The sequence below is a fragment of the Mustela nivalis genome (assembly GCF_964662115.1).
Source record: "Mustela nivalis genome assembly, chromosome: 3".
Lineage (NCBI taxonomy): Eukaryota > Metazoa > Chordata > Mammalia > Carnivora > Mustelidae > Mustela > Mustela nivalis.
Window position 1 is genome coordinate 136282172 of NC_139022.1, and position 17327 is coordinate 136299498.

Sequence of the window (17327 nt, forward strand, 5' to 3'; positions counted from 1 at the left end):
CCTGCCTCTCTGTCACAGCACCCTATCTTATTTCTCAGACTTTCTTATTATCTGAAATCATTTCCTCTTGTCGCTTATTTATTTCTGTGGCTGCCTGGGTCAGTGTTAATCCCTGAACACAGGGGTCTCACTTGTGCCCCAAAGCCAGCATAGAGCCTGGGACGTGGAAGGGCTTTGTGAGTTATTTGTTGAGTGAATGGATGATAAATGCTTGATTAAGACAGTCCCTGTGACTTAGGGTATGAGAGGGAGCTGGACTCAAACAGAGATGACTACTGGGTCAACCTGGACCTCTTGCTCCTCTAAAGTAGCTCTTTATCCTTTCGCACTCAGACTATTTTCTCTTTCACCCTAATGAGGATGGTCTATCTGTTCATAGCAGACAATAGGCCCTGTCTTTAAATATCTATTTTAATTGCCAGAATCAAAATTTCCATAAATATGGATTTCTCCACCAGGAAGCATACATTGTATATTATTCTCCCTATGTTAAATATAGATTTGTCAAAAAGCACAATCCATCTTAGTGAGTGAAGTATGTAGAGGGGGCACATAAACCCGTTAAAATATTATAATATGCTCTCTACGGTATTTTTAGGATTTCTTCTCCCTCTGCTGCAGTGAAATATTATCCTGTGGGATATGAATCTTATATCTAGATCTATTCCCTCACGTCATCCACTTGGTTTCACACCTTTAGCTGGGCCTCTGGGGCCCTCATGGCTGGTGTTTCTTGTTAGAATTTAGAAGCAAAGGAGGAAAGGGGGAGATAGAGGTGTTAGAAATAGGAGTTGGTGCACATGATCAAATCCGTAGACACGTGAGAGGCCAGGAAGTTTTCCCTCTCAAATAATCTCCCTATTTTCCCTTCTCAAATTAACCTTCCCTGAACCAAGTGCTTTATCCTCCAAGGCTAGAAGGGTACATTATCCACTGCTCCCTAAAAGAGCATGGCTTAGAGGTATTTTGGCCTGGATTTACTTGAGTGGATCCTGACCCTCAGGATTGCTTGGCATCAGACCTTCAAACTACCTTCTCATTTTGACCAAGTAGGAGCAACCACAGAGAGAGGGAGAGAGAGAGAAAGAGGGAGAGATGGAGAGAGATGGAGACAGACAGATATGTAGAGGGACATGCAGAGACAGAGAGAGAAAGAGAGATAGAGACACAGACAGAGAGACATGTAGAGACAGACAGAGAGAGACAGAGAAAGAGACAGACAGGTAGATAGACATGTAGAGAGACATAGAGACAGAGAGAGAGAGAGAGAGATTGAGAGAGAGAGACAGACAGGCACTCTGTAGCCAAATTCCTGTGGAGAATGCAGTCATTGATTAAATACTGAGAAATACATTTAGTAGTTACAGGGCATTTCTTTGAATCTGTCATAGTAAATATTCAATCAGAAGAGATAAGGTGGTCTTGTAAGAAAAAAAAAGTACTAAACGCCAGAAGACCCAGAGGATTCTTTTTGGTTTTATCATAACGCAGCAGTTATGTGACCTTGAGCAAATCCACGGTTTCCCTGGGCTTCAGTTTTCCCATCTGTAATATGAGGGTTTGAACTCTGTAATATGTAACATCCCTTCAGGCTCCGACATCTTGGATTCTATTCTGATTCACTCAAACATGTTTACCAATGGACAATACTATAGTCATTTGCTGGTCAAACTTTTGGCAACCCTCAGGCGCAGGTATAGGCTTTCAGTTCTTGGATTTGATTATAGCAGACTCCTAGCACTAAATCTAGATGCATCCGTGGTACTGAGTTTTCTGTAAAATGCACTTTTAACGTGCTGTATAGGTTGTTTACGTGGCAGAGAGTAGATGAGAGAGGCAGATCGGAAAGGCGGCTGGAGATGGGGACTGCACGGTCACATTCAGCAAGCGCGAGGAAGAAGTGTCACCTTCAGAGGCAGCATCAGACCTCTGCGGGGCACTGCTGTCTCTCAGACTCACTCTGTTCTTGAATCAGAGTAGGCTAGATGGTGTGCAGTGCCCTCTGCTCAAGACAGCAATAGTGTGTAAAATGCCTCTGACAGTAATAAAGAGGAGCTGACATTTGAGCACTTATGAGGACATTCCCTTGCATTGACTTCCTTCCTCCTAGGAGGTAGGTTACAACAGGGAAAGCAAGGCCCAGGACCGGTACAAGGCCCAGCTGAGATCTGAGCTCTGCCGGTCTGATCACAGGCCTTGAGCTCTTCACCTCTGTGATGTATTGCCCCTTCCTCCCCAGAAAGTTTGGTAAAAAAAACCTCATGGTACCTGGGTCAGCTTCAGTTTCTAGAAAATCCCTTTCATATCACACTGCCTTCCTCTGACATAGATAAAGGTGCATGACTGTACTAGGGTCTATGGATATTAAAATGAAACAGAATTGGGTGATGTGTTCAATGCATCCTCTGTCAAGTCTGGGAATCAGGAAAAGCATATATACCTATCTCTGCTCTCTGTCTGTCCATCCCTCTATCCATCTAACACAGGACGTCTAACATCCCTGTTCTCTAGGCAGTGGAGAGGCACTGGTGTACAGGATAAGTCCTGACCTCGAGGACTGTGACCTTGACCGCGGGAGAGCCGGACAACTCAGTAGGCAGTAACACTTCAGTATTAGAGCTGTGACAGGGATGAGTTCAAGCCTCAGGCAGGAACACCTAACTCTGGCCTGTGGGGACCTCAAAGAAGGCTCCTAAGACGACGTGCCAGTGTGGACACTGACAGATAAGTGAGATGTGGCCAGGAGAGGGGGCATGGTGCCACTGCACACGCATGAAGGGCGTTTGGGGAGGGAAGGCACAGCATAGGGACTAGTCACTGGCATTGTAGCAGCGTTGTAGGGTGACAGATGGCAGCTACACTTGTGGTGAGATAGCAGAACGTACAGGGAAGTTGAATCACTGTATTGCACACCTAAAAATAATGTAACAGTGTGTGTCAACTATATCCAAATTAAAAAAAATATATATGTATTTATATATATGTATTCATATATATATTCATATATATATATATGTATTCATATATATATATAATTTCAGGTAAAAAGAACGGCCATCGCAAAAACCTGGCAAAGAGAGAAGACACAGTGTATTCAGGGAACCCGGCCAGAGTGTCAGATTCCAAGGTCTCTGCCTTCAGGAGATTCAGTAGCAGAGTGTGTCCAACAGTCAGAGTGAGTTAAAAACGAGGCCAGGAGTTCCCTCCTGGGCAGGTAGGAGGGCAGGACAGGCAAGGGCAGGGAAACCCATGCGCAGCGCAGGTTGCCCGAGTCCATTCTTGGTTCACTCAAACCTCTGATAATGAGTCCTGCTTATGGCACCATCCACTTAGTATCAATAAATCCCCCAGCCCTGGCCATCACCCTGACAGCTTTCTCCCAGGGAGGGAACTCCTGTATCAGCAACTCCTTTTCATTGTCACTTCATGTAAGGCTTCTCATACCGACATTTCTCCTCGGCTCCTGGCTTCTGTCCCTGGAAATGTGGCAGTCTCATTGTAAATAGTGGATAATGAGAGGATAGGACAGTTTCCTTTGTGGGGAGGGAGATAGAAAGTATGTGTAGCGGCGTGGGGGATCTTTAGATATTCATCCTCCTCCCTGAATAATTCTATCTTTATTGCTGGGAGTGGTATTCCTGATTGGACTCTAACCTCGTGATGTCAAATGTGTTCTATTTCTGTCACTCAGAGGACAGTAAGAATGCCCCTCCATCCCCTTACGCTGTCTTACACCCAAGATCTAATACTGATGTGCTGTGAATTACCATAATAGATCTAAATTGTCCCCATCCCCTCTAAACAACATCACAGTTCTTTAGACTTTACTAGATAAAAGTTATCATTCATTTGCCAAATTCAACAAATATTTATTGAGCACCAGAAACTAATATTCTCAGAAAATTGGGATACAGTGATGATACGAGACATGCATGCTTTCTGCCTTCATGGACCGTGCACAGGAATTCACAAAGTTTTACATAAAGGGAAGATAAGGCTATTTTGAAAGAGTAGTAATGGGCTCAACCATAGAAAAAATGGTCATAACAATTATTATAGCCAGTGCTTCCTGAGCACTTACGACCGGCGAGGTATGGTACTCAGCACCTTGTGTCAGTATCCAGGGTGAGGAACTAGTTTATCCAAAGAGGTGAGATAGAGGAGGGGACCTTAGAGAAACCCCAGAAAAGCCAGTATGACTAGGATAAGGATGTGGCGCAAAGTTGGAGGGTGGTAGAGACCGCATTGTCAAGGGCCTTGCCAGGCCTGGAGAAGTTGAGTCTCACGTCAATGTTGCATTTTACTTTGGCTTTGGATTCATTTCAGCTTCCTGGAGCCTGTCTTCATGCTGGCCCTGGAGCCCAGTTGGGACATGGCAGCAACGGGAGATGCAGAAGAGCAGCCATCCTCCCCTGGTCAGATGGGCATATTCATTAGGAAACCCGAGTGTTAATTACCAGGCACTGACAGCCAAAGAGATGTGTCACTGTATATGAGGATAAGAATTAGGTAAAGACTGGGCCCCCTGGTCCTAGAATTAGACCCATCTTGTGGCTGACACATGAAACTGGGACAGGGGACAGGACAAACAGACTGGCTCTTCAGGTGTCTGATACGGTTTTGGAAAAGTTACCTGTGGAAAAAGCAAATCTGGGACCAGGAATAAGCCCCTTTCCCTGCCTGGGTGCAGTTTCCCCGTGTGAGCCATGAAGTTCACACTAAATCAGTGTTCCTCAAACCTTGGTTTCTTTGTTTCCTTTGTTCGTTTGGTAAAAGACTTCTAATAAAACTTTAATACTCATTGGAGATGTGTAGTTCTACAGATGGGAATATGCTCTTCTTTCTCCCCATCTTTCTTCTATCTTTCCACCATCCATCCATCCAATAAATGTTTACTGAGCATGTTGTACATGGTAGGCAGCAAGGTGGTACCTGGGGGATATAACACTCGATAAGAAGACAAGGCCCGGCTATCATGAAGCTACATATGTAGTGAAAAAAAGGGGCACACGCACCCCAATGTTCATACCAGCAATGTCCCCAACAGCCAAACTGTGGACGGAGCTGAGATGACCTTCAGCAGATGAATGGATAAAGAAGATGTGAACCATATATTACTCAGCCATCAGAAAGGATGAACACCCACTATTTGCATCAACATGGATGGAACTGGAGGGGATTATGCTAAGTGAAATAAGTCAAGCAGGGAAAGATAATTATCATATGGTGTCACTCACATGTGGAACATAAGCAATAGCACAGAGGACCACAGGAGAAGGAAGGGAGAACTGAAGGGGGAGAAATCAGAGAGGGAGATGAACCATGAGAGACTATGGACTCTGGGAAACAAACTGGGGTTACAAAAGGGGGTGGGGAGGGGGTAGCCAGGTGATGAGTATTCAGGAGAGAATGTGTTGTGATGAGCACTGGGTGTTATATTCAACTAATGAATCATTGAACACTATATCAAAAACTAATGATTACTATACAGTGGCTAACTGAACATAATGAAAAAATGAAGCTTCACTTCTACAGAATGGGAGAAATGATATAAATGAGTTAAGAACACTTTGGACACAATAAATACTATGAAGAAAACGGCATGAAATGTTAGAGCCACTGGCAGGGCAACTTTAAGATGGTCAGGGAGACCCTCTCTCTGAGAAATGGACCAGAAGAAGGAGCTGGACAGACAAAGGGCCAGGGAAACGGTTTCAGAAGGAAAAATGGACCCAAAATACAAAGGCTCTTATCAAGGCTCAGGAAGAGATTGGTAAGCTTTAGAAACAGAAAGAAGGCCAGTGTGGATGTGGCACAGAAGAAAGGAGGAAAGCAGTAGAGACGAGTGTGAAGAGAAACATCCTGTGGGGCGCCTGGGTGACTCAGTTGGTTAAGCGACTGCTTTCGGCTTGGGTCATGATCCTGGAGTCCCAGATCAAGTCCCACATCAGTCTCCCTGTTCAGTGGGGAGTCTGCTTCTCTCTCTGACCCTCCCCCTTCTTGTGCTTTCTCTCTCTCTCAAATAAATAAAATCTTAAAAAAAAAAATGAAACATCCTACAACTCTCTGAGTAAACTTAATGCTCCTCCAAGGATTATGGTACCTCGTGTGTGCCTTGGGTACCTGCAGAGCTCTAGAGCATCACCTTGGTCTGAGAAGGTCAGTACTATCTGATCTTACGAGACCTTTTGGTTCTAACATCTTGAAGCTCAACTCAGTGGAGGAGAGACATAGGGAAGGCTAAGGTGGTTCTGACTCAGTGGAAAATGGGAAAGGGAACAGCTTCTGACTTAGGTGTGATGGGACCTCAGTGGATAACCACTGAGTTCACTGGGCTCTCGTATAGGTACTGCTGTTCTCAGATGTTTCTAGGCTGGCTTTAGGTTCTGGGCCATTCATCCATGCTCTTGCTCTACCCCGAAAAGCCTTCCTGCCTCTTGCCTTTTTCCTCTCTAAACCTTTTCCCTTCTTTAAAGATTTAGCTCAAATGCTACCTCCTCCATGTAACTCTTATGCTTCCCCATTCCTAGCTATCATCTAAAGGTCTCTATCCTTCTTTTAAATGCTGATAAAAATTTGTGCCTTTTATCAATTTTTTATCTATCTCTCATGCTTTATTACTTTAAGTTCTTTGATTGCAAGAACAGAAGTCAACACAGGCTAATGTAAGATAAAAAGAAGTTTGCTGTGAGGATGTGATGGACCCACAGCTAAAACCAAAAAGGAAAAACAAAAAGCAAAAGAAACAACAACAACAAAAAAAGGGAAATGAAGGTGTTGTGAACAGAGAGGAGATGGATGGTGGGCATATGAGACCAACAGATGTCTATTAAATTTCTATTTAGTGGTATTTTATAAGTCAAAGTCTAAGACTATGTTAGGAGCTCCATAAATGTCATATACATCTAAACATCAGGGTTAAGTGAGGAGCTATATAAAATTCAATCACTGTTACCTGTTTTCTAAATAGAGTGGTGGATAAGACAGATGATACTTCTGCACTCTTAAAGCTCCTGTTATTCTTCACAATCCCTAGGTGGTCACACAATGACTACACAATATTTTTGGTACATAAGTAAATGAAATGTATAAATGTCAGTCATTTTCCTATATTAATCAATTGATACTATTCTTGACCATTGATGTCATCTTGCTTCCAAGTCTTTTCTTGCATTGGTTAAGACTCACTGTTTTTCTTTCATATTATCAACTGACTGTGTGTTTTCACCCACAATTGAATTATAAATTCTCTTGAAGGTAGAGGCCCTCCTTCATTGATAGGTACAATTAGCAGTACCCTAAAGAGTGTTGGGTCTATGGCATTCAAATAAATGCTTGGTGATGTTACTTGTCTCACAGTCTTCTAAATTAGGCTGACCATCTAGCAACCTTGAGCTCGTAGGATATATAATACCCCCTTCCCACTGCCATGCTTCAGCCCACTGAACTTTGTCACTTTCTGTTATCTTTGGCCAACAGAGCAGCATGAGCTATGCTTAGGCGGGCATCTGGAACCAAGCCAATCTTTATGTATCCCACTCACAACACCCAGTCTCTTTAGTCAATGCTCCCTAGGCAAAAAGGTTTATATCCCATTATATAACTCAACCCTTAGGATAGCAAATGAATTCAAAATGAGGGCATTTTCACCCTGCATAGCAAACTGCTTAGAATTACCGTGTAGCCATGCAGTGTTATGGGAAGAGGCTCTTTCAGAGATATTCCCCATAATGACACACATACATATGTGTGCTCTCCTCCTTGACCCATCACTTAGTCCAAGAACAGTTATAGGGTCATAGATTATTAGTACTAAAAAGGTGCTTGGTGTTGAGGGCCTTTGGGCAGAGAGAAGCCTCCAAATAGATAGCTGTGTGACCAACTCCCATCTTAATCTCTTAATTTACATGTGCTTCAAATGTGCAAAACCTGATGTCAAGGGTATCACCAGTCACCCTCTACCTTTAGATCACTATCCACCAGGTAGAGCCTCCTACCGTCAGCATCCTGGAAACTTCCCACCACCTATCCATTCTGGGTGGCTGGCACGACTTGGGAAAAATACTATTTTTCTTCTTATTGTTATAGTTATGCCACCTGCTTACTGTTTACTCCATGTTCAATTCTGTTCTAAGCATTCACCTGCATTTTATCATTCATTCCTCGCAGCATCCTAGTAATTTTTCCCTCTGTTTCATGCATGAGGACGCTGAAGTTCAGGGAGATTAATTAATCTTCTACAAATCACTCATGCAGTAAGTGAAAGAGCTGGGATATGAACCCAGGTCTGTTGCACTCCATGGCCTGTGCCTTGAGCTGTGCTCTTCTGTCCCCCGAAGGTCTGGCACCCCAAAGCAGAGCTTTCATTCCCTGGATGATATTCCAGCCAACGCCGAGCTCTCACTATGTGCCAAGCACAAGGCTAAGTGTTTTGTGTGAATTACTCATTTACTACTAATCTGATAGTATGGATGAGGGATATCATTATTGCCCCATTTTAGAGAGAGAAGACTGAGGCTAAACCATTTTCCCAAGGTCACACAGCCATGAAGTAGAAGATTTGGAATCCAAACACAGCCATTCCAACTTCAGAGCCATTGCCCTGACCCTCTCTGCCAGGTATCAGCAAACTTTTTCTGCAAAGGGCCAAACAATAAATATCTTAGGCTTTGTGGGCTTCATGACCTCTGTTGCGCCTAATCCATGCAGTTTTTGTAGCACAGGAAGTAGCCAAGGACAAAATGTAAACAGGCTGAGTATAATGTAAATGTAAACAAGCTTTTATTACAGCATAAAACCCTATTTACAAATAAAGACCATGGGCTAGATTTGGCCCGTGGGTTGTGGTGTGCCAGCTTCTACTCTACGCTTTTCTGCTACTGGATAGCAAGTAGGATGAGATGCTGGCAAAATCTGGGGAGAGATAAGAATAACTCAGTGTAGTACAAAATTCTCAAATCTCTTGCATCCATTTTCTTTCTTTCTTTTTCTTTTTTTTTAAAGATTTTATTTATTTATTTGACAGAGATCATAAGTAGGCAGAGAGGCAGGCAGAGAGAGGGGGAAGCAGGGTTCCTGCTGAGCAGAGAGCCCGACATGGGGCTCGATCCCAGGACTCTGAGACCATGACCTGAGCCGAAGGCAGAGGCTCCAACCCACTGAGCCACCAGGCGCCCCTTGCATCCATTTTCTCTTGTGAATACCTAGCAGGGTAAATAGGGCAGGAATGATGACCCTTGAGCCCATGTACAAATGAGGAACCGAGGATCGTGCAGCTGAGGATGACAGAAATAAGTGGTTGCCTACCTTCCTTTTCCACACCTTGTGGTTCTTCTGTGGTGACTGTGGGGGTAGCAGGGGACAGGAGCCAGGAGAGGGTCAGAGTCAGTCAATGAGGTCCCAGTGGACTCAAGGCCACTGCTTGCTGGTTTCTGTACAAGAGCCAGTGGGGCCTCAAAGCTCACAGACTCCAATTGAAGGGTCAACATGTAGGCAGCAATATGGCAAGTAGGTGGGCTGGTTCTGACCTGTAGGCTTCCTCTCCTGTGTGTTGGCTTTGGTCTACAGAAGGCTGTAACGCCAACTTACAGCTACAGATGACTCTGAGATAGGAGTGACCCCAACCCTGAGAGGGCAGGAACTTTGAGAGTTGTGGTTTTTTTTTTTAATTTTTAATTTTTTTCAGCGTAACAGTATTCATTATTTTTGCACCACACCCAGTACTCCATGCAATCCGTGCCCTCTCCAATACCCACCACCTGGTTCCCCCAACCTCCCAACCCCACCCCTTCAAAACCCTCAGATTGTTTTTCAGAGTCCATAGTCTCTCATGATTCACCTCCCCTTCCAATTTCCCCCAACTCCCTTCTCTCTAACACCCCTTGTCCTCCATGATATTTGTTATGCTTCACAAATAAGTGAAACCATATGGTAATTGACTCTCTCTGCTTGACTTATTTCACTCAGCATAATCTCTTCCAGTCCCGTCCATGTTGCTACAAAAGTTGGGTATTCATCCTTTCTGATGGAGGCATAATACTCCATAGTGTATATGGACCACATCTTCCTTATTCATTCGTCCGTTGAAGGGCATCTTGGTTCTTTCCACAGTTTGGGGACTGTGGCCATTGCTGCTATAAACACTGGGGTACAGATGGCCCTTCTTTTCACGACATCTGTCTCTTTGGGGTAAACACCCAGGAGTGCAATTGCAGGGTCATAGGGAAGCTCTATTTTTAATTTCTTGAGGAATCTCCACACTGTTCTCCAAAGTGGCTGCGCCAACTTGCATTCCCACCAACAGTGGAAGAGGGTTCCCCTTTCTCCACATCCTCTCCAACACATGTTGTTTCCTGTCTTGTTAATTTTGGCCATTCTAACAGGTGTAAGGTGGTATCTCAAAGTGGTTTTAATGTTCATCATCACTAGTCATCATGGAGATTCAAATTAAAACCATATTGAGATACCACCTTACACCAGTTAGACTTTTTTTTAAACTGGTTATGAGATGAATGGATAAAGATGTATATACACATATATACATACACACATACACATACAAACAGTGGAATATTATGCAGCCATCAAAATTTGAAATCTTGCCATTGGAATGACGTGGATAGAACTAGAGGGTATTGTGCTAAGCGAAATAAGTCAATCAGAGAAAGACAATTATCATATGATCTTGCTGATATGTGGAATTTGAGAAACAAGGCAGAGGATCATAGGGGAGAGAGGAAAAAAATGAAATGGGATGAAATCAGAGAGGGAGACAGACCATAAGAGACTCTTAATCTCAGGGAACAAACTGAGGGTTGCCGGAGGGGAGGGAGGTGGGAGGATGGGGCAGCTGGGGATGGACACTGGGGAGGGTGTGTGCTATGGTGAGTGCTGTGAATTGTGTAAGACTGATGAATCACAGGCCCATACCCCTGAAACAAAGAATATATTATATAATAATAAAAAAAATAAAGAAAAACTGGGTATGTACCAGAGGTTTCACAACATGGTAGCTGGATCCTTCAAGGCCAAGACTCAGCTACGTGCAGGGTTTTAGTCAGGAGTGCTGGGTGAGGGGTTGCAGTGAACGCTCTATTTGGACAAGGTTAGAGTTAGATTTGAGGATAAAGTCAGGCAGGGTGTATTCTTGGATTGGGTTCAAGGGCTGAGGAGAAGGTTGCAGTCCAGGGCTGGGGTGAGTGCTAAGCACTAAGCCTCATTTGGGGGTAGGTGGGGTTCACTGAGGAGTCCAGGTAGGGACTCCATTTACTTAGTTCTGCCTCTGTGCAGCCTTTGGGAACGGGCCCACTAACCCGCCAGAGCAAACTGAATAAAAACAGAGACATTAACCAAAGGGAAGGGGTTGTAGTAAAAACGGGCATCAGAGCTTTCCCTGCCTTTGGTCCACCTGCTGCCCCACATGTCCTCTGGCCCCGCATCATGAATCAACTTCTGCTGGTTCCTGAATGAACTATGACTATAAGGCACACCAAGTAAATCACTCATGAGGTGAGGCCAGACTCCCCCTTTGGCTATCTTGATTCTGTTCCCTGGGTGAGTGGGAGAAAAAAAAATATTTTGTTTCTTATTTGTTATTCTTTTCCCATAAAAATCATGCATATAAATGGGCTTTTCTAAGCCAAGCGGCAAGCCTACAGTGTAATGCACACCAATGAGCCTGATTGGCACCCGTCAATCAAGGCAAGGTTTTACCAAAATCTGCAGATGACTGCCCAAGGGGGCCGTAAAATCAGTGAAATTCATTTTCCAGCGAGGGTATACCCACTGAGGAGGGTAAAGGATGAGAAGGAGGGATAAAATGAGGCTAGAGAAGACGAGCAATTCCAGATCTCAAAATTGCATGAAACCACCAGAAACCAAAGCTCACCTTGTCTGATACCTGAATTTACTCCTGACCTCTGCCCTCGGCTGATTTTTGGTGCTGAACACTAACCCCGCGGAGAGTTGGATACAGAAAAGCTTAATCTTTTTTTTTCTTCTTCTTCTGTTCTTCTAATCCGTGGTCTCAGTGAAGCATGCTGGGAATACCTCATTTAAAACAAATGCTCAACCAGTAATAGAACGTTTCTATGAACATAAACGTGCCTTTCCTTTCCAGCAGGGATGTGACAAATAATCAAAAGTCCACCAATCAGAGTACTTGACATCTAAGGCTGCAGGCTCGGCCCCCTGCCCGTCCTGCCTCTGCTCCCAGGCCATGCCCCCACTGCCTCAGCCTCACATTGCTCTTTCTCTTACCTCTCGTGACAGTCCAAACTTCCTTGCCTTGGGGCTTTTGCACATGCTGTTCCTCCTGTAAGAAGCTCTTCTACCTTCTTTAAATGGCCGGCTTCTCATTCCTCACATCTCCATGTTCTCTAAAATATATGTCCTGCCTTTGCACTCTCCACGCCAGGACCTTATTTCCATCATCTCTGTCTTTGATTATCTGGTTTCATCTTTGGTTTATCTGTGTAATTTCCTATCCCCCAATGGGCAGCGATTGTGACTGTTTTCTCTCCCACTACAGTCCTGGCATCTATACAGTGCCTGGCATGTGGGAGGCCCTGAAACACATTTGGTGATTGGAATGAATAAATGGCAGACCAAGCCTGCTGCTGGTTCTCTACATGACCTCAGGCGAGTTATTTCCCCCTCTTTGGAGTTCGTTTCCTCATTCGTAAGAGATAGGGGACTCCATGAGCTCGAACACTCTTCCACTTCCATAAGTGTTCTTCTCAGTTTCCAGATGGGAGAGGCGAGGCCCAAAGCCCGCTGTCTAGCCTTGGGAGTGGAACACTGGTCTCCTAGGCAATCCACCAACCGAGACTCTCCCCGCTGCTTCTCTGCAGAGATGCTTACCCCCCACTCCTGGTACTGAGTTCCCTTTGTAACAAAATTCAAATCACTTCGTAAGGTTTCTCAAAACGCAGGAGGAGAGAGCTGCTGCCCAAAACCAGTCCAGCCTGCTTGAATTTTGGAAGGAATTCTGAGAATACAAGCATTTCTCACTATCCTGGGGTGTTCTCTTTGTATGTCTCCATTAACATGAAGAGTACTAGGAGTGGGTGTGTGGGGAAAAGCTGAGATACAAGCTAATGCTGGGGAAAACAGAAAGTGAGGAAGGAAGGAGTAGAAGGAGTAGAAGGCACAGGTACCAATATGTGGAGCTGTTGTGAGCGTTTGAGGAAAGCATGTGCTTGCAGCTCATATACTAGCTTTACTGCTTTGGCATAATGTGCGCACAGGACTCCATGTGGGAGAGCCTCACTGGCCCTCTTTCAGCCCTCCAGCCTCATTACTGATGGTCCATCAAACACGGAGACGCAAGTATGCTGATGAACGCAGCACACCACTTCCTTCCAGGTGTCCGTCCCTAAGCACACATTCCTCAAAAATGCCCCTGGACACCTGGAAAACTTCTACACATCCTTCAAGACCCCACTTACATGGAGACTCCATGGGGCAGCCTTCTAACCATCCCAGAACAAAATTACTTTCTCCTTTTGCGTTTTTAATACTTATCTTGATATTGCATAATTGAGCATTTTCTTGTTTGTCTTCTTCATCAGACTTTGAGCTTATTTACAGCAGGTCAAATGTGGGTCTAATTTGTTTTTTAAAGTTTCAGAGACTAGCCCTTGTCTTGATAGAGCAGATGCTCAGTAACTGTTGGTTGGTTTGCTCACATGTGGAGTGAAGGCAGTAATAGCTACCTTACCTCTGTGTTTACCAAAGTTCTAAATTCACTTTAAAGTGTGGTAAACATGTAAGCTATCATTTTATTCTAGTTACACAACCAAATAAGAGGTAGGCTGGACAGGATTTTATTATTCGTTTTATCCACACGGACCTCCAAGGGTTGAGAGGCTTGCTCTGAATAGCACAGTCAGTAAATACCAAACTAGAAAGAGAAACTCATGTGGCATGAATTCAGGTAGAGTGTTTTTCCCATCAGATCCTGTCCCTCGTCATTTGCTTCAGCTCTTCGGGTGTACCATGGCCTCCCCAGTGCTGCACCATGTACAGAGGACTCATCTCCTACTTCTGTTGGCTGGCTTCTTCCCATCTTTCAAGGATCACCCCAAGCAGATTACCCACTGTTCTCTGTCACAGCATTTAGTTTGTCCCCTTCATAGCACTTAACTCAAGTAATAATTACAGTAGAAGCCCTTTTATCTGATGCCATAGGGACTGCAATTAGATTACTTGAGAATGATGGTTAAAAAGGAGAATCACAAAAAATGATTCATCGCAGGTATTTTCTTTTAGTTTAAAACACCGAAGTGCACATGCATTTATCAATCTTTTGATACAGTGGGAACTTGAAGACATTTACAAAATAAATGTAAGTACAGATTTTCCCCTCCAGATCTTTTAAAAAGAGGTTTTATTTATTTATTTGACAGAGAGAGAGAGAGAGATCACAAGTCACAAGTAGGCAGAGAGGCAGGCAGAGAGAGAGGGGGAAGCAGGCTCCCTGCCGAGCAGAGAGCCCAATGCTGGGCTTGATCCCAGGACCCTGAGGTCATGACCTGAGCTGAAGGTAGAGGCTTTAACCCACTGAGCCACCCAGGTACCCTCTCCCCCAGTTTTTTTTTTTTTTTAAAATACTTGTCTCACCTACACCTAATATTACAATGTTTTTGGTGATTCATCTTTGCGACTTTCAAAAGTATTTAATTTATTTTCCAAAGACAGAGAACAACTTTGTTCTGCAGTTGTGTTTCACCAGCTTACATAATTTTTAGTTACATTGCCCAAATACAGTAAAAACACAGACATATAAATAGGTTTGGAGATAACAGAACTGATTCCTAGCATATTTCCAACAAAGTCCCAGAGTGTCACTTGGGGTGTTTACAGAGAGAACGGAGAATGCAGATTAATCCAAAGAGATGGCTGAATGGAAGTTGGTTATGAAGAGATTTCACTGCATCTGTTGATTGTTGGCTTGTTAATTATCTGTTCCTCTTAATTTAAGGTCATAAGTTTTGAAAACAGGAGCTCTTTCTCCTTTTCTAAGGATGCTGACTTAGTGCATAGCATTGAGAAGTACAACCAGTGCCAAATAAATGAATCGACAAGTGAGTGGACTCTCTCCCTCAAGTGAGGACTTTGGTTTCCTCAACTGTAAGAGGATAGGCATGGATTATATAAGCATGGTCATTTGCTGATCCAGTTCTTTCCCACCAATCACATTACCGATAACTATGTCTACATTTCAAGTTCTGGTTTCCTCCATACATTCTACACGTAGCTTAGAGGGTTACATTATCAACCTCCCTCACACCCACACAGGCCATACAGCCACCACCACTGCCACGCTGCCACCCACCCTCCCTCCTGGGGCCATTTGTTGCTTTAGGATGATCTGCTTCCCCAGTGCCTCCTCCAAGACAGATATGCAGATGGCAAGGCCAGTTGTGGTCTGTGTTGCTGGAGCTATGAAATCTCTCCTGGGTGTACATCTTTGGGGAGATGTGAAGCCTGAAGCTGCTTTTGAGTATGGGTAGGAGGGGCCTTATTTGAAGATCTGAGGTAGGGGAAAGCTTGGATCTGCCTTATCTGAGACACTGGGCAAAAATCTTCCCTGGCCACCCACTCCTTTGGGTTGGTCTCTTCTGGTCCCCGTAGTGCTGAGATCCAGAGAGCTGAGATCTGGTGACTGCCTTGAGGAAGGAAGCTTCCATGGGTCTTCCAGCTATATATCTGCCTCTTATATCTAAGGGAAGAGAGGGGTTGATTTAGGATTTGGGGATTCTGGTCACCAGCAGTGTGGAGCCCTGGGTCAATCTCACTTGTCTGTCCTGTCTTCCTTCCTGAGTAAGAACTGCCTTTTCCTCTGAATGTACATTGTACATGTACAATGAACATGCTGTACTTCTCCTATAGAATTTATTTCATTTTCTCTTGTACAGTTTTTACTAGTGGTTCATGAGTCCCCTTCCCTCATTACACTAGAATGTCCCTTGGTTCTTATTTTCCCCATAATGTATCACATAAGATCCCGTGCCCCCATATCCTAGCATCATATCCATGGAGCCCAGGTGTGGCTTCAGAATCCTCCTTGACCTAGTCACCAGCACTAAGATTAAAGGTACTTAAATCCTTGGTCTCAGGAGAGCAGGAGAAGGAAAGCCTTAGGGTCTCATTTTTATTAACTCTCTACAGAGTCAGTCATTACAGATATTACCTACCTGTTCCTCAGTTCTTCAATGCTGAGGCAGTTTAAAGTGTTTCCCATCTTTTTTTTTCTTAAAATTTTATTTATTTGACAGAGATCACAAGTAGGCAGAGGGGCAGGCAGAGAGAGAGTGGGGGGGAAGCAGGCTCCCTGCCAAGCAGAGAGCCCTATGTGGGGCTCGATCCCAGGACCGTGGAATCATGACCTGAGCTGAAGGCAGAGGCTTAATCCAACTGGCCAACCCAGGTGCCCCAGTGTTTCCCATCTTTTCCCCTCATTGGCTGTCATCTAGGCTCCAAGCTGTGAAGGCCCCAAGTCAGCACACAGTGCTGGGACAGGCATCCTGAGGATGCCTTGTGGGAGAGGGAGCTGCATATACAACATGGAGGGCTGCTGCTTCCAGCTTCACTCAAAGCCAGGAGAGACGTGGAAGGTGGACCAGGGAGGGAAGGAATCATATCTTTGGCCTCCTCAAGGCCTGTGTCTACAGAGAAAAGGCAGAAAGGTCATTTGAAGTCCTCCAGGATATACTGACCTGTCAGTACCCAACTTGGGGTCTAGAGTACCAGCCTACCCTGCCTGTCTTTATGAAGAAACTTGACTAGGATGTTCCTATTTCTGGGCCTCAAAGTTCTCATTGGTAAAACAAAAGATCTGGTGGGAATTCTCTACAATTCCAACAATCTCTGATGATTTTCAGCTGCAAGGTGATGAACAGGTACCAGAGCAAAGCTGGGCTGCTGACCACCAAGGGCCCTGCTCAGGAAGTGGACCATGGTAGTGGTCTTATGCATTCGCTCCTGGGTCTGAAAATACTACAAAGTGTGCCCCGTCCAGGACAGAACTGTACCGCATGAAGAAGCTAAAACACGAAACCCAGTAATTTGGTCTACCATATGGACAAGAAAACCAGCACACACAAAACAGAAAATCAAAGCTCAGATTCAAAGTGGGCAGACCTACTGGCTATGCAAGGATCTGGGGAGAGGGAAAATACAAAGGGGGCAAAGGCAAATGAATATGTAGGTGCATTTAGCTCATTTTTAAGTTACACAGTAGTGGCTGGTTAGCTTCAGATGTCACCCGGCGGAGCCAGATAATGTTCACAGCAGCAATAACAGAGTAAAAGCTATTGTTTATT

General features: G+C 44.5%; 1 protein-coding gene across 3 annotated transcripts in view; it reads right to left on the reverse strand.

Annotated features, from left to right (window-relative positions):
• GRIA1 (glutamate ionotropic receptor AMPA type subunit 1) overlaps nt 1-17327 on the reverse strand; it is a 306086-nt gene that overhangs the window by 157576 nt on the left and 131183 nt on the right. The window lies entirely within an intron of this gene.